The following is a 16691-nucleotide window of genomic DNA, read 5'->3' as shown; positions in this document are numbered from 1 at the left end:
AATACGTAGGTTGTAGGTGTGGTTTTTGTCAAAGCGGTAGTTGTAGGAATTGACTATCAAGTTGCCATACTAACTAACTTACGTGTGTTTGGGTTTTGCTTTTAACTCTCCAGTAGCCAATAAATCTCATAAATTTATTCATTATAAATAAATTTCCATTAAAGTCCCTTAAGGTTTTGAAGTCTTGACAATTTTTATCCGTTGATTTGTTTTGTCTTCAAACGACCAAATATGCGGCTATTTTTCCATCTTTGTGTATTCCGTCTTTCACGTATTTTTGTATTTTCCATTCGATCACGAATCCGCGCAACCTGAAATAACTGATAATATTTGTCAGATAAAATAAGAATAGTTCGTCTTATTTCAGTGATGGTCACATACAAGGTTACATAAGAACATTTTTCAACAATAACAATTGCATAATAGTAAAAACAAGCGACAACAACCATTGCATTTATATAGTAAGTTTAATTACAAACGTGTTCTGTATAGTTTAATAGACACCAAAAGTGTAACAAAATAAAAGATGGGTCTTGTATGTGCTCCATCTTCTCCAAAAGTTGCACCTGTACCTGTCTATCTTTGACCTGAGGATACAAGTTATTTTGAAAACGAGTATCAGCATAAAGCTGGTGTGTTCCCATGGTCAAAATCGTCCATCAAAATTACTAGACGTAGGTAAGGTCCTGAAGAATTGATGGTGAAAATATTCATAGTAGTATTTTGGCTTTGTTGTGCTCAGTTTTTTGTTTTCTATCATGAAAATTCTGATGTCGAAAAACAGCAAGGTGGTGATGGTGAGGTGATTTAAAAAGGTTTTTTGGAGGAGGTTTAAGGATGGTATTTGGAGAGTGTTTGGAGAGTATTTTGAGGTTGTTTTGAGTGTGGAATTATGTGGTTAAAATGGAGGTATAAGGTGATGATGAATGAAGGTGGTGTTGTTGGTTCTTGGTGTTCTTGACTTTACTTCACAAGGATGAAGCTTATGCTTGAGGTTGAAGTCGTAAGGGATGAACAAAAAAAAACACTATTTGCATTACATACACACACATACATATATATGTACATAAATAAAACAAAATATCTTAAAAGGTGTCTCTCAAGAATGATGAATACGTAGGTTGTAGGTGTGGTTTTTGTCAAAGCGGTAGTTGTAGGAATTGACTATCAAGTTGTCATACTAACTAACTTACGTGTTTTTGGGTTTTGCTTTTAACTCTCCAGTAGCCAATAAATCTCATAAATTTATTCATTATAAATAAATTTCCATTAAAGTCCCTTAAGGTTTTGAAGTCTTGACAATTTTTATCCGTTGATTTGTTTTGTCTTCAAACGACCAAATATGCGGCTATTTTTCCATCTTTGTGTATTCCGTCTTTCACGTATTTTTGTATTTTCCATTCGATCACGAATCCGCGCAACCTGAAATAACTGATAATATTTGTCAGATAAAATAAGAATAGTTCGTCTTATTTCAGTGATGGTCACATACAAGGTTACATAAGAACATTTTTCAACAATAACAATTGCATAATAGTAAAAACAAGGGACAACAACCATTGCATTTATATAGTAAGTTTAATTACAAACGTGTTCTGTATAGTTTAATAGACACCAAAAGTGTAACAAAATAAAAGATGGGTCTTGTATGTGCTCCATCTTCTCCAAAAGCTGCACCTGTACCTGTCTATCTTTGACCTAAGGATACAAGTTATTTTGAAAACGAGTATCAGCATAAAGCTGGTGTGTTCATAAGAATTTAGTGTCGTTGTAGTATAAAAGTGTTTGCAAACTTATAGTATATAAAAAAAACTAAAATTTGTATTTATGAGTAGTACAAATCCCTAGAAAATCCTATATTTTCTAGAAAAGTACATTGTAAGTTAAATCCCTTGAGTTGTGTGTAAGTATTATCATTGAAAACCTTCAGTTGTAAAAGTACCATAGGAAATCTCCTATGAGTAACATAGATGAAGAAAAGTTATGCATGTTGGCAGTAGTAGTGGTGCAAATTTCCATTAGTAATAGATATTTACATACTTTGGGATGCTAGCTTAGACTTAGGTCTTAGTGTATTAATTTGAATAAAGGTGTAACCCTCATGTAACCAGACTGGATGATAATAGAGAACCCGATGACCTTCCCGGTCATGCGTAGTGTAGTGATGTGGTGCCACCCCTGGGCCTAGTCGACTCAGACTATAGTTAACAGTCGAGATGTAATAGTGTCTGCCCTGCATAGATCTATACATGTAGTGTTGCCTTCCTTCCGGAAATCCCTGGTCACATGGTGTAAGCATGGTAGGGTGTCTTATAGAGAGATAGTGTTTATACTCTGGATTCGTGTATTCTATTGTATTATAGTATAGTAGTCTTTTTGTATAGTTCATACAGTGTTCTCTTATACGTGTATTAACTTGTAGTAATAGCAGTTATAGTGAGTATAGTAGTAGTAGAGGTAACGAGTAGTAGTCTTAACTATACTTATTATAGTTAACTACAGTGTGCGATTTCCTGCCTTGGAATAACAAAGTTATTGTATGAGATGAAGACTTTCATATCTAACACAAATATATATGATATATAACTAAGAAATCAACGACAGTCGGATGGATAACAGATACCCTAAGACCACATCAAACAAGAACAGGAAATAAGGCGAGCTATCGGTCCTAAGTCCTTCAAGTCTTACTTATATAAATATATTTGTGTATGTATATTTTTATTAACAGAAAAATGATTTAAAAACAGTTTTGAAAATAGTTTGACCACAATATAATCTTAAAAATGCATTTGATAAACAACTAAAACAGTTTTATTGGTAAACAGCTAAAAGTGTAGAAAAATCCCTTTTTAAAGATAATTTGTGAATCACATATGATTTACTAATAAAAACTTGTAGCTTTATCCTTGTATCCTCCCCCCCCCCCCTAAAACATGTAAAAACATTTAAAAAAAGTTCATTAAGGGGAATGAACTCACTTGCAATGAGTAGATCGGGTGGAATTGTCGGATGAGCGTTTGGTGTCAAGTAGAGACTTGTAGACCCTTTATGACCCTAGTAACATATGAAGACATATGTTTACAAGTAATTAGTGATTTAGACTCTAATTATACACATACAAACATCCTAATGTGATTAAAGGTCTTATGGTTGAGTGCTAGAAGGCTAATGGGTTGCAAGGAAAGTGTCTAAGACCTCACCATGGAGTTTACTCTCCTAAAACTCACCTTGAGTGAGTTTACGGTTGGGAGACCACATCCCCCATGAGTTTACGGCCGTAAACTAATGGGAGGAGGATATTTGAGTGTTTTGAAGCCCCATGTGGTTTTAGGAGTGATTCTAAGGTAATATACAAGGCTATAGGGGTGTTTATGTTTCCAAAAGTGTACTCCCTTGGAGTTTACGGTCCAAGGACCACTCCTTGGGAGTTTACGGCTGTAAACCCCATGGTTTATGGTAGTAAACTCTTGGACACCTCCATTCTTCGATTACAAGGCCCTTGGCTCCTTCCTAACAAGTTCTAGTGAGGGTATAAGGCTCTTTAGGGGGGGGGGGGGCCTTAAACTTTCATTTGGCATGTTTTAGGGGAGTTTACGGTCTAAGCATATGCTTGGGCAGTAAACTCTAGTTTACTCCTCAAATGTTGATGTTTAGGTGTTCCAAGTCCGAAATAGCGAGTCCCTAAGCCATATCTTAAGCCTAAATGTGTTTTGGAAGTGTTTTGGGCTTGGTTTGCAAGCTTAAAGGGTGTTTATGGTCTAAGCATGTGCTTGGACCGTAAACCCTCTTCCAAGCCCTAAAAATGTTGATTCAAGGTTCAAACACTCCTAGGTTAAGTCCAAAACTTGTTTCTAAGCTCACAGGGAAGAAATTTGGCACTTTTGACCACATTTCAGGGGTTTACGCCCTAAGGAGGTTCTTAGGCCGTAAACTCCTCTTTTTCAGCTTTCAAGAACGATTTTTGGGTTAAAACACAAATCAATGATGTCTAGAACAAGTTAGGGCAAGAGAACTTACGTTTTGGAGGCGGAAACTTGCGGTTTTTAGATGAAATCGGACTTGAGGAGAGAGAGTAGAGAGAGAAAGTGGGTCAAGTGTGGTAAAAGGTTTCTATGAGATGCCCACCCTCCTTTATATAAGGCTGGGTGTTGTACCCGGTATTCGACTACCCGATACTTATGTTTAACGAGGTTTAAACTTTTTACCCGGTTAAATGGTCGTAATAAAAATAAATTTTTTCCAACTAAATGGAAATGAAATTTATGAGTTTTATTTATTTTGTTACGACAATATTAACATAAAATACAAATAAAATAAAACATTTATTTATTTGTCGACCCTAAATTAACGGAACATTTATAAAATAGAATATTCTATTTAACGGAAATGGGTTATAATGATGGAAATAATTTTGGGTTGTCACATTCGGTCTGACAAATGCCCGCGCTACATTTATGGACATCATGAATCGAGTTTGCCACCCATTTCTTGATAAATTTGTAATCATTTTCATCGATGATATCCTCGTGTACTCTCGAAGTGAGAAAGATCATAGGCAATACCTGCGTAAGATCTTATAGGCCCCTCGAACTGAAAAGTTATATGTAAAACTCTCCAAGTGTAAATTTTGGCTCTGCAGTGTGAATTTCTTGGGGCATGTAGTTAGCCAGGAAGGAATCCATGTAGATCCCCCCAAAGTCAAGGCTATTGAAGGTTGGCAATTCCGACAATGCCAATAGAGATTCGAAAATTCTTGGGACTAGCAGGCTATTACCAAAGATTCATTCAGAACTTTTCTAAGATAGCCAAACCCCTCACCACATTGACACAGAACGGTGTACCGCTTAACTGGACACAGAAGCAGGAGATCACTTTCGAAACCTTGAAGCAAGCTCTCTGTAGTGCTCCAGTACTATCCTTACCGGAGGGAACCGAAGACTTCATAGTTTACTGGGATGCTTCGAATCAGGGTTTAGGTTGTGTTCTTAAGCAACACGGGAAGGTAATTGCTTATGCATCCAGACAACTGAAAAACATGAAGTGAATTATACCACGCATGACCTGGAATTGGGAGCGGTTTTCTTCGCCCTGAAAATTTGGAGGCACTACCTATATGGTACTAAGTGCACCATCTTTACAGACCACAAGAGCCTCCGGCACATGCTAAATCAAAAGGAAATAAACATGAGGTAGTGAAGATGGGTCGAACTGTTAAATGACTATGAGTGTGAGATCAAATACCATCCAGGCAAGGCTAAAGTGGTAGTTGATGCCCTGAGCCAAAAGGAGTATTCAAGTCGTCGTGTGAAGACCCTATCAATCACCATCCGATCTCCCCTAGCCTCACAGGTCAAGGAAGCCAAATTGAACACCATGAATCCAGAAAATATCGCTAGCGAATCAATAAAAATCAACTGCATGCGGTTTGGCAATTTGTTTGCCACTTTGTGATCCACAGTCTGTCCGACAGAACTGGAGGCACATATAATATGGGACTCAAGCTCCTACAGTTAGTGTGGATTATCTTCACTAGCCATGACATCAACTACAGTCAGATACTATGGGATAACTTCTTACAATATATTCCTAAGGAAAGCCCAAAAGAGAACCCTACCGAACTCACGTTTGCAAGGTTCTGGTCTCTATGCATCACAGATCTCCATGTGGATATAGGACTTTGCATGGGCAACGAGATCAATCTCTTTGTCACCAAAGATCTCAAAAGGTACAATACCTCATCTGATCAATCTGTTTTTGGACCCATTAGAAGACTACCATCCCATATTCACTCTACTCTTGGTCTTGAAACTACTGATATCTCAGACCATATTGAGGCTACGGAAGGTATTGCCCCATACCTTCTTACTCCGCCTCTACAAACCCCATCCGCAATCACTTCCCTTGGTCGTACCGCAGTCCCATCTTCCACCATTCTTTCCATCCTGTCTTTATCACAAAGACGCAAAACAGTTAGCCTTTGCTCATCAAGTCCCCCGCCACACCAACAAACGAGGCAATCCTAAGAAAAAGGATGCTCCCAAACAAGCTAATCCTTCGAAGAAAAGAAAGATCATCCCAACTGTACCAACAAATAAAGAACCAAGCAAACATCAATCTCCCTCTCCCTCTAGTAGTGATTCTGATGAGGACGATCAACCCATCTCAATCCTCAAGAAAAGAAAAACCAATCCCACAGGCCAAATGAGTGACCAGACTGATACGGAAGCCTCTCAAAAGGCTCTAGTAGTCCTTTGGGTGGCCGCACACCCATTTTAATCAACTATCCAATACCACTCAGACATAGGTGGTGTGTCTGCTTCACTGCAATGTGGAGATTCACCCCCAGGTCAATCCCAAGGGGATGGAACTAGCTCCTGCCCTAAGATCTCTAGGGCTTCTCGTCTACATTTCTTTTCCCTAGAGGAGTTGAACTCCATACTTTTTTTGTTACCCAAACACTTCAAACACCTTCCCAACCACAAGGTGAATCTTCAGCCTTTTTCCAGAACTGAGCCAGACCAGACTTGATCCTAGGTCAAGGAGATCGAGGAAAGTCATGAAATCCTACTCTGCTTACATCTGTAACATGTGGTTTAGGCACAGTGAGCACCAGCGTGCAAGGATCCGTGAACCCGCGGGACACCTTGGTGCGATACCAAGGAATTGAAGAAATTGACCTCAATGACTCATGGAACAAGTATCAACCATCAAATGAAGTCGAATCCAAGAAATATGCCGCTTTCTGTAGGGCATTCCAAGCAAGAAAGGCACGATAAACAAAGCAGTTTCAACTGAAACAACAAGAAATACAGTCTGTAGCGAAGTATTGGGCAGATGCAATCAATAATGCCAATATCGTATCTACTATCTGCAAAGTTCAACAATTGATGGACAACATGGCTGATACAATCTGCAAAGCTCAAGATGCGGCTACTGATCAAACTCCTTTAAAGCCCCCTCCATCTCCAACTGTCAAAGACTCTCAAGATGCAAGCACTGAAATAGAATTCAGCTCTGCTCCCACCTTTTGTTTTGATGATGTTGATCTACATGAGGTTAATCAGCGTAGTCCTTCAGATGATGACCTCATGATGTTTGATGAAGAAGAGGAATCGAGTGGTTCTCAACACTTAAACTCTAAGTGCAAGGAGAAAAAGAAAAATAAGAAGATGGCCATTTCAAGAAAAGAAGTCTTAAGTATACAATCCAAAGTAGATCAAATTCTTGTCGCAACCAAGTCAACTCAACCTCAATCAGAAGATCATCCGATACCGCAGTCCTTGAAAGAAAGGATTGAAAGATTGGAGACTAGGGAATATCTAGCGACTGAGAGCATTTCTCTCAAAGTAGAAATGAGAATACGGTCCCTTAACAACAATCGCCAAGCAGATCACAAGGAATTTATGGCTGCTGCGGAGCGCCTCATCTCCGAGGTATCCGCAATCAAAGACAATCTGCAAACAACCATTGTAGACCAATCCTCTCTTTCCCAGGAACTGATAGCTGAGACTCACACTGCTTATGAGTCCTCTATCTCAGTCCTCCATGGTCCTGAAATTCTCCAACTGACAAAGTAGATTCATTGGCTACTCTTCAACACCACCATTCCTGACAATTAGCAACTAGTTGATGTTCTCAAAGCTCACTTTCAGGAGGTGTGTGCCAAGGTCGATGGTCTCAAACAATGGCTTGAGGAGGCTCCGGGTCTAAACTCCTCAAGAGGGGGAAGTAAAGAAGACCATCATGAAGAAGAACACTATGAAAAAGATCATCAATCCAACAGTGCTTCTCAGAAAATTCCTTCACCACAACCATCTCCTCACAAGAGTCCAAGCAATCAGTCTCCTCCACAACAACAAAAAAATTGTTCCCTTTCCTGAACGACCTGCTACTCCCCCTCATTTCAAGAATCTAGCAGATCACATGTCATCTCCAAGCTCAAATGACTCTCCCGTCGCCAAACAAAAGAAAGCTGACTGGAAAGCAGCTAAACTTGTTGAACTCATATGGAGAGAATGCAGTTTGGACACTATCATGGATGAATCCTTAATAAACTCTTGGGTCAATCCCCACCGCAGACTGCTGGACGATGAATACAAACCATATCTCACCTATGTTGAACCCCCTTCTAATGGCTACTGGGATGTTCCAATCTTCCCAAATGCTAAATACTTCACAGTATTTGAGCAGTTTGACCATAGCATACCAGATCACAAAAGACTGCCCATGGAATTCGAGAGACTCAATCGATTCTATGCCAAACATGCCTCTTCTATAGAGAAAATCTAGTCTAACGATAGACCATCCGCAGTCAAGAACTTCAAGCCTCAGAAATTCATGAAGGCTGACTTCGTTTAATGCACACTCACAAGAAGGAATCAGGACTATGTCCGCACCCAAGCTTACTTCCCCTGTATGAACATAGAAGAATCTTTCTTATGGGAAAGGTGTTCCAAAACAAGTGTGAAAAGTATCCTAAAATTAAGATAGTACTTGAAAGGGCAAGCATTTTTCTGAAGGAAACCATCTACGACTTCGCAAAGATTCATGCGGACATCCACGCAACCATTGCCAAGAAGTTCGATCTACCACCACTAGATCCTGCACCAATGCCTACCGAAGCTTATCAATAAAGATCCCTAGGTGCAACAAACTTCCCTGAATTTGGATTCATCTTTAAAAGGAAGATCGATCAGGTCAAATACTTCATTCCCATGACCTCCATGAATCGTCTTTCAAAGAAGCAACTTGAAATCTATCGAACCGCAGTAGAAAAATCCAAACACACGACTGCCGAAGTCAAGTTCGAGATTTTAAGAAGAATCACCTGGTTGGAAAATATTAGGAAGTTTTGGTGGATTCTGATCAAGTTCCTTAAACTTGATAAGTGAAGAAAAAGTTTTGGTGGAAAATACCGCAACCCACAAGGATCCGTAGTTAAGCTCTCATCAACAGCCTCATCCGAAGTCATCTATCCAACTGCAGTCTTACTTACTTTACTTAGTTTAATTTTATCTATCTTTTCTGTAATACTCTCTATTGTCTAGTATGCCTTGCATGGCTACTCTTAGAGAGTGGATCAAATGTAACTCTTGAGACTCTATATATAGAGCTCACTCTTTTAATCAATCTTACACATCCATCAATCTGGAGTATCTTGAAGTATATCAATTACATTTCTCTTACGCATCTCATATCTTTCTTACTATCTAATTCTCTCGAACCTAACTGATAATTACTTCTCTTTGGAGCAAGTCATTCGTGACTTTATCACTAAGCTTGATCTCACTCACTAACTTGGTTTGAATGCATTCCATGTTATGAATCAACTTATATGTTTACTTGATATATCACCTGCTGTCATTTATACTTCCTTACGTTTCCGCAACTAACTGTCTAACTATTTAACTCGTTAACTTATTATTGTTGAGCTTTTAGATCCTTTGAGATTAACTAATTCCGCAAATATACTTGTTCTAACGTTTGTTCAAGTGTGTCTCATGTTTTTCTCTCAATAGAAGAAGAAAAAGAAAACACCTAATGTAAATGAAGAATGTAATTATGTAATTTACCTGTAGAAGAGGAGAATAGAACGAGATATTTAGGAGAGTCGATCAATAAATAATTTCAGCGCCATTTTTTCTCTCTACCCATTACTTGAGTTGTTGCTTTGATAAAGATTTGATTTGGATAATCAAAGAATAAAAAATTTGTGAATAAATCAAATGGAAAATTCATGTGAAGAATCGTAAATTAGTAGCATTCAAAGGAAGAATTGCAAGCAATCAAGAAGTAGAAGAATCAGAAATCAAATAAACTTATGTTAGTGGCAGAGACCAACCTTCAAACAATTGATTCAGCAGTTGGACTTCACCACTGAATTACAAAATCAACTTGAATGGTGGTTCAATTTTGATGTCGGTGGTGATTTTTGGAGGGAGAAGATGAATTCCATAGAAAAGATTACTATAATACCCTTAAATTATTTATTTACTTATTTATTTTTTTCCTAAATGCATATTAGTGTATTCATGCATACAATAGTTGCTAGAAACATTTGAACCTAGCTCTATCTCTCTCTCTCTCTCTCTCTCTATATATATATATATATATATATATATATATATATATATATATATATATATATATATATATATATATATATATATATAACAAACAATAGAGGAGGGAAACCAATAGTCGAATCATAAGCCATATCTGGTCTAGGCCTAATTTTGTGTTTAGCCTGGTGGCCGGGTTCAACTGGTGGGCAAGAAATGGACCATGATTGAATACTTTTAATAACTCGTTACTAATTAGGTTATGGAGTTGGGCTTATCATTTGGGAAATTTACTGCTAACATAGTAACAAATTAACCACACATATATTAATTATTTCTTCTTTTATTTATTAACAATACTTGTTGTGAGACCCATGTACTACATGGGTTAATTACAAAAAAAAAGATAATTATAAATGTCAAAATATTTGAGAACTTTTAATTTATAAGAAAATAAAATACATAATGAATTATTATAATATAAATGTGTTTTGTGTTTTAAATTTAAATAAATAAAAGAAAACTAATGAGCTAAAATTTGAGAATTTTAAATTAAATGGTAAGTTCGAAATTGCAATTATTACATTAATATATTACATGTAATTTAACAAAATAGAAAAAAAAAAAAAAAACCTTATAAAATAACATGTGAAAAAAAAAATTAATTCAAAATAACCATAAAATTACATTTGGCAATATTGAATTATAGTGTGACAAATGACAAAAGAATACCTTTATTTATTAGAAATGATTAATTTTAATTGGAAAACTGATATTCTTTATTTTTATTAAATTTTGATTTTGGAATGATAATGAATCCTTTAAATAATTTAATGTAGGAATATCGATGATTGTAACAATATATTTGACCATTTTTATTAGCATTTATTAAAATTTAATTTTGATAGAAGATATGACGCATATATATGACGCATAAGAGATTACTTTAATGCAGATTAAAACTAACTTCTTTCGTTTTGCTTTTAAAACGATCGCTTAAAAGATGGAGCAAAATTTGAAGATGGTGTTCATGGTCATGTTATTGGTTTCCATGTCTGGTACGTAGTCTTTTGTTTGTCTCAATAGCTAGCACTCTAATTACCATCATCTTCCCTGTTTATCTCTAATGGAATATACTTTAATTTTCAGGTTTGTTTATCTCATCGGTTTTGGCTGACAAAGGCTCGTTAATGTCCAACGAATCGTGTGGTCCCAATGGAACGCCATGTGAAAGAATGTGTCGAGTTGGCATTCCTAGATGTTGTAATGATGTTTGCGAGTGTTATCCTTGCAATTAATTTTAATATTATATTTAATATCATAAACATAAAAGGATAGTGTCCAAATGTGTTTGTTCCCAAAAAAATCTATGAAATATAAAATTCTTCCTGCGAAAGGATTTATTATTATTATTATTATTATTATTATTATTATTATTATTATTATTATTATTATTATTATACGACATATGTATATAAGTTGTGGCACCTACTTACATATTCCAGTTCAGGAAATCAACATTGCGTGATGATATATAACGATCACCTCCACTTTGTTCACCCTCTAATCATGAATTGTTGTATATATATATATATATATATATATATATATATATATATATATATATATATATATATATATATATATATATATATATATTGGTTTCAAACAAACAATAGAGGAGGGAAACCAATAGTCGAATCATAAGCCATATCTGGTCTAGGCCTAATTTTGTGTTTAGCCTAGTGGCCGGGTTCAACTGGTGGGCAAGAAATGGACCATGATTGAATACTTTTAATAACTCGTTACTAATTAGGTTATGGAGTTGGACTTATCATTTGGGAAATTTACTGCTAACAGAGTAACAAATTAACCACACATATATTAATTATTTCTTCTTTTATTTATTAACAATACTTGTTGTGAAGCCCATGTACTACATGGGTTAATTACAAAAAAAAAAAAAAAAAAAAAAAAAGTTAATTATAAATGTAAAAATATTTAAGAACTTTGAATTATATGAAAATAAAAAAATAATGAATTTTTATAATATAAATGTTTTTTGTGTTTTAAATTTAAATAAATGAAAGAAAACTAATGAGCTCAAATTTTCAGAATTTTCAATTAAATGGTAAGTTCATTAATGAAATTGAGACTCATTAATTATATGGGATAATTTAAAAAAATTAAATATAAAGGTTAAAATATTTGAGAATTTTGAATTGATAAGAAAATAAAAGAATAATGATTTATTATAATGTAAATGTTTTTTTATCTTTTAAATTTAAACAAACAATTTAAATAAAGAAAAAAAATAATAGCTTTAATTTTGGGAATTTTGAAATTAAAAAGTATGTTTATTAGTGAAGTTAATATCCCTTTATTAGTACATTATTGCAATTATTACATTAACATATTACATGTAATTTAACAAAATAGAAAAAAAAAACTCATAAAATAACATGTGAAAAAAAAAATTAATTCAAAATAACCATAAAATTACATTCGGGAAAATTCAATTATAGTGTGACAAATGACAAAAGAGTATCTTTATTTATTAGAAATGATTAATTTTAATTGGAAAACTGATATTCTTTATTTTTATTAGATTTGGATTTTGGAATGATAATAATCCTTTAGATAATTTAAAGTAGGAATATCCATGATTGGAACAATATATTTGACCATTTTTATTAGCATTTATTACAATTTAATTTTGATAGAAGATATTATATATATATATATATATATATATATATATATATATATATATATATATATATATATATATATATATATATATATATATATATATATATATATATATATATATATATATATATATGACGCATAAGAGATTACTTTGATGCAGATTAAAACTAACTCCTTTGGTTTTGCTTTTAAAACGATCGCTTAAAAGATGGAGCAAAATTTGAAGATGGTGTTCATGGTCATGTTATTGGTTTCCATGTCTGGTACGTAGTCTTTTGTTTGTCTCAATAGCTAGCACTCTAATTACCATCAACTTTCGTGTGGTCCCAATGGAACGCCATGTGAAAGAATGTGTCGAGTTGGCATTCCTAGATGTTGTAATGATGTTTGCTAGTGTTATTCTTGCAATTAATTTTAATATTATATTTAATATCATAAACATAAAAGGATGGTGTCCAAATGTGTTTGTTCCCAAAAAAATCTATGAAATATAAAATTTATCCTGCGAAAGGATTTATTATTATTATTATTATTATTATTATTATTATTATTATTATTATTATTATTATTATACGACATATGTATATAAGTTGTGGCACCTACTTACAGATTCTAGTTCAGGAAATCAACATTGTGTGAAGATATATAACGATCACTTCCACTTTGTTCACCCTCTAATCATTAATTGTTGTCTATATGTTAATGGTTTAATTTTCCTTCATAAATCTCTTGTGGAATCTCCACAATTACAAATACTTACCTTTATACTGGCTACAAGCCATATAACGTCTTAATTTAGCAAGATTCAATATTCGTCCAAACATCCAAATCTAGTCCTGTGGTCCATTGCGGGCAAGGAAATAATGAAATAATTTGTCAAAAATTTGTAAAAAACAACAAGAGAAGTCAATTTTAATTCCATTATATCAAAATAAAGGAGGGTCAAGATTTGAAGTAATAAAAAATTTAGTACTTTTTTACGCATGCTTAAAGGAAAACAGAATGTTTACTCAACGTGAGCCTGAGATAAATTAAAATCCCTTGATTTTCTCTGAACTCTCTCTCCTCTCTCTCTCCTTTCCAACACACACATACATTCACATGCCCTACCCTATCAAACTTCCCAGAAGCAAGACGCCAATGTTTCCCTTTGTAGCCGGAGGTCAGCCGATCACACTCACATATAAGGTATCTTAGACGGGAACATGATTGCTTCGGTGACTTTATCGCCTTCCTCATTGTAAATATGATCAAATGTACGTGTTAGTTTTGTTATTTGTCTTGAAATTTCAAAAATATATGATGTCAATTGACGAAATATAAAAAACAATCAAATAGATCCATACAACAGAATATACATAGAAACGACAAGTCATTGGAAGTGATAGCTCAGAAAACCCATCAACAAAAATATATAAGAAATAAGAAAAAATAACACCTAATGCACATCTCATGTTGCTGTTGAAATCGTCATGAAATATTAGAAATCACAAGATCTGAGTTCAAATACTAAAAGGAGAGGTTATAAAGGGTTCACATGTGGGTAGTTATCGTAAACAAATAGGGAATTCATATCTTCTAAAGACCAAGATAGCGGTGGTCGTGTACCGGGAAGAGGGAAGGGGTTTGAGATAGGAAAGATGGAGCAAAAGGCGAGATTTATGGATGAAATAGTTTTGAATTTAAAGCGAGGAGAATTTAGTTATTTAGCTTGAGGGCCAAATAAGAATGTTGGAGATGACATGTCAAACTATTTGATTCCTTTATTAGAATAGAGCTTAGGACGTGAGGATGCGGTTAACAAAAAAAATTATAGATATTATAATGTGTTTTTATCCTATAAACTTTTTAAATATATAAAACAATAATATGTAAAATTGGAAAATAAATAAGAGGCTCAAAAAATAATAAAACCCATATATATATATATATATATATATATATATATATATATATATATATATATATATATATATATATATATATATATATATATATATATAGAGAGAGAGAGAGAGAGAGAGAGAGAGAGTTAGGTTCAAATGTTTTCACTATCTATTGTGTGCCCGTATGATTGATTTTGGACCAATCATTTTAGTTATTTTAAAAAAAAGTAATTAATGCATATTAAATGTTGAAGATATAATTAATACCTATTATATCTTCAACATGTAATATGCATTAATTACTTTCTTAAAATAACTAAAATGATTGGTCTAGAATCAGTCATACGGGCACACAATAGATAGTGAAAACAAAATAACCTAACCATATATATATATATATATATATATATATATATATATATATATATATATATATATATATATATATATATATATATATATAATAGTTTGTATTGGTTTCATTTAATGGTTTTTGCAACTAATAGAGATTTTCTGGAAGAGAATTTCAAGTTTTACGTTGTTGACCTGCCGAAGTAGATCCAACTCAACGTCGTGGCATGCGTGCATTTGTTTTGTGAGCCTTTATTATTAGTATATGCTTTCTTCAGCTGAGCCAACATTTGTTTTTTTTTTTTCTTTTGTTTGAAACACAGTAGAGTAGGGAAGCGTATATTTTAGACCATATCTGGTTTGCGTCTTCAGGTGGCCGGGCTCAACTGGTGGGTTGGAAATGGACGATAATTGACTACTTTTTTTAACTCATTACTCGTTAGGTTATGGGTTAGACTTTTTCTTCATTAGGAAATTTACTGCTAACACAATAACAAATTAACCACACATATATTATTGGTTTCTTCTTTTATTTATTAACATTTGTAATTAGAAAGTTGCTATTCTTTTTTTGTTATATTTGGATTGATTGATAATTAATCATTTTGATAATTTAGTGTAAGAATATCCATGATTGGAACAATATATTTGTCCATTTTTATCAGCATTTATGACAATTTAATTTTGATACAAGATACCACAATTTTCAAATTACTCTTATATATATGAGGCATAAGAGATTACTTTGATGCAGATTAAAACTATCTCCTTTGGTTTTGGTTTAAAACATGGAGCAAAATTTGAAGATGGTGTACTTGATCATGTTATTGCTTTCCATATGTGGTACGAACTAGATCTTTTGTTTGTCTCGAGATAACTAGCAGTCTAATTACCATCATGTTCCATGCTTATCTCTAATGGAATATGCTTTAATTTTCAGGTTTGTTTATCTCATCTGTTTTGGCTAACAAAGGCTCGTTAGTGAAGTTTGAGAAGTGTAGTCCCTCAGTTGGATCATGTCAGATAAGCTGTCCAGTTGGGCTGCCTAAGTGTTGTAACGGTTTTTGCCTCTGTTTAGGATGCCCTTAACTTTGATTATTGTATTTAATATCATAAATATAAAAGGTTGGTGTCCAAATGTGTTTCTTTTTTTCTATTATGTTATGTTTCGAAATTGTATTATGTTAAACATGAAATGGTTTTGACAAATGCAAACTAATTCACACTTTATATGTTGACTATATTCGTTTTTTTGTTTTTGTTGTTTATGTTTGTTTCTTTTTCATTATGTTTCTTTTCTGTTACTCTATTTCATGTATATATAGTCAAAATCAAAGTAATTTTCTGAAAATGTATTAAATTTTAATGATATCTTTCATAATCCTACTTTTATTTATGTTGACTTTAATTCCATCTTTCATGTATTATGTTAACCATGTAATAGTCGTATATGTACCTTTTTTTTGTAAAAAATTCACAAAGTTCGTAACAATCCTACTTTGATTTCTGTTGTTTATGATTGTTTCTTTTTCATTATTTTTTTTTGTGTTCTTCTATTTCATGTTGTATTCTTCTATTTCATGTATATACCGTCAAAATCAAAGTAATTTTCCGAAAATAAAAAATCCCAAAAATACGGTCCAAAAATTTCATTTTAAATTTATAAATAATACCATAG

The 16691-nt window shown here is 33.6% G+C and overlaps 2 long non-coding RNA genes across 3 annotated transcripts; one reads left to right on the top strand and one right to left on the bottom strand.

The window, feature by feature from the left end:
* Positions 1-12947: 12947 nt before the first annotated feature.
* On the top strand, positions 12948-16213 carry LOC111904512 (uncharacterized). 2 transcript variants are annotated; one of them, XR_008225496.1, is made up of 3 exons: positions 12948-13039; positions 15768-15856; positions 15954-16213. It is a non-coding gene; the product is annotated as an uncharacterized LOC111904512 (long non-coding RNA). The 2 variants fall into 2 exon arrangements; XR_002854567.3 differs by lacking the exon at positions 12948-13039 and adding an exon at positions 13579-13964.
* LOC111904513 (uncharacterized) lies at positions 13679-14490 on the bottom strand. The gene is made up of 2 exons (XR_002854568.3): positions 14215-14490; positions 13679-14006 (listed from the first exon to the last, which is right to left on the bottom strand). It is a non-coding gene; the product is annotated as an uncharacterized LOC111904513 (long non-coding RNA).
* Positions 16214-16691: the final 478 nt, after the last annotated feature.

Source organism: Lactuca sativa, chromosome 8 (assembly GCF_002870075.4).
Source record: "Lactuca sativa cultivar Salinas chromosome 8, Lsat_Salinas_v11, whole genome shotgun sequence".
Classification (NCBI taxonomy): domain Eukaryota; kingdom Viridiplantae; phylum Streptophyta; class Magnoliopsida; order Asterales; family Asteraceae; genus Lactuca; species Lactuca sativa.
This window is presented reverse-complemented; position numbering and strand designations above follow the sequence as displayed.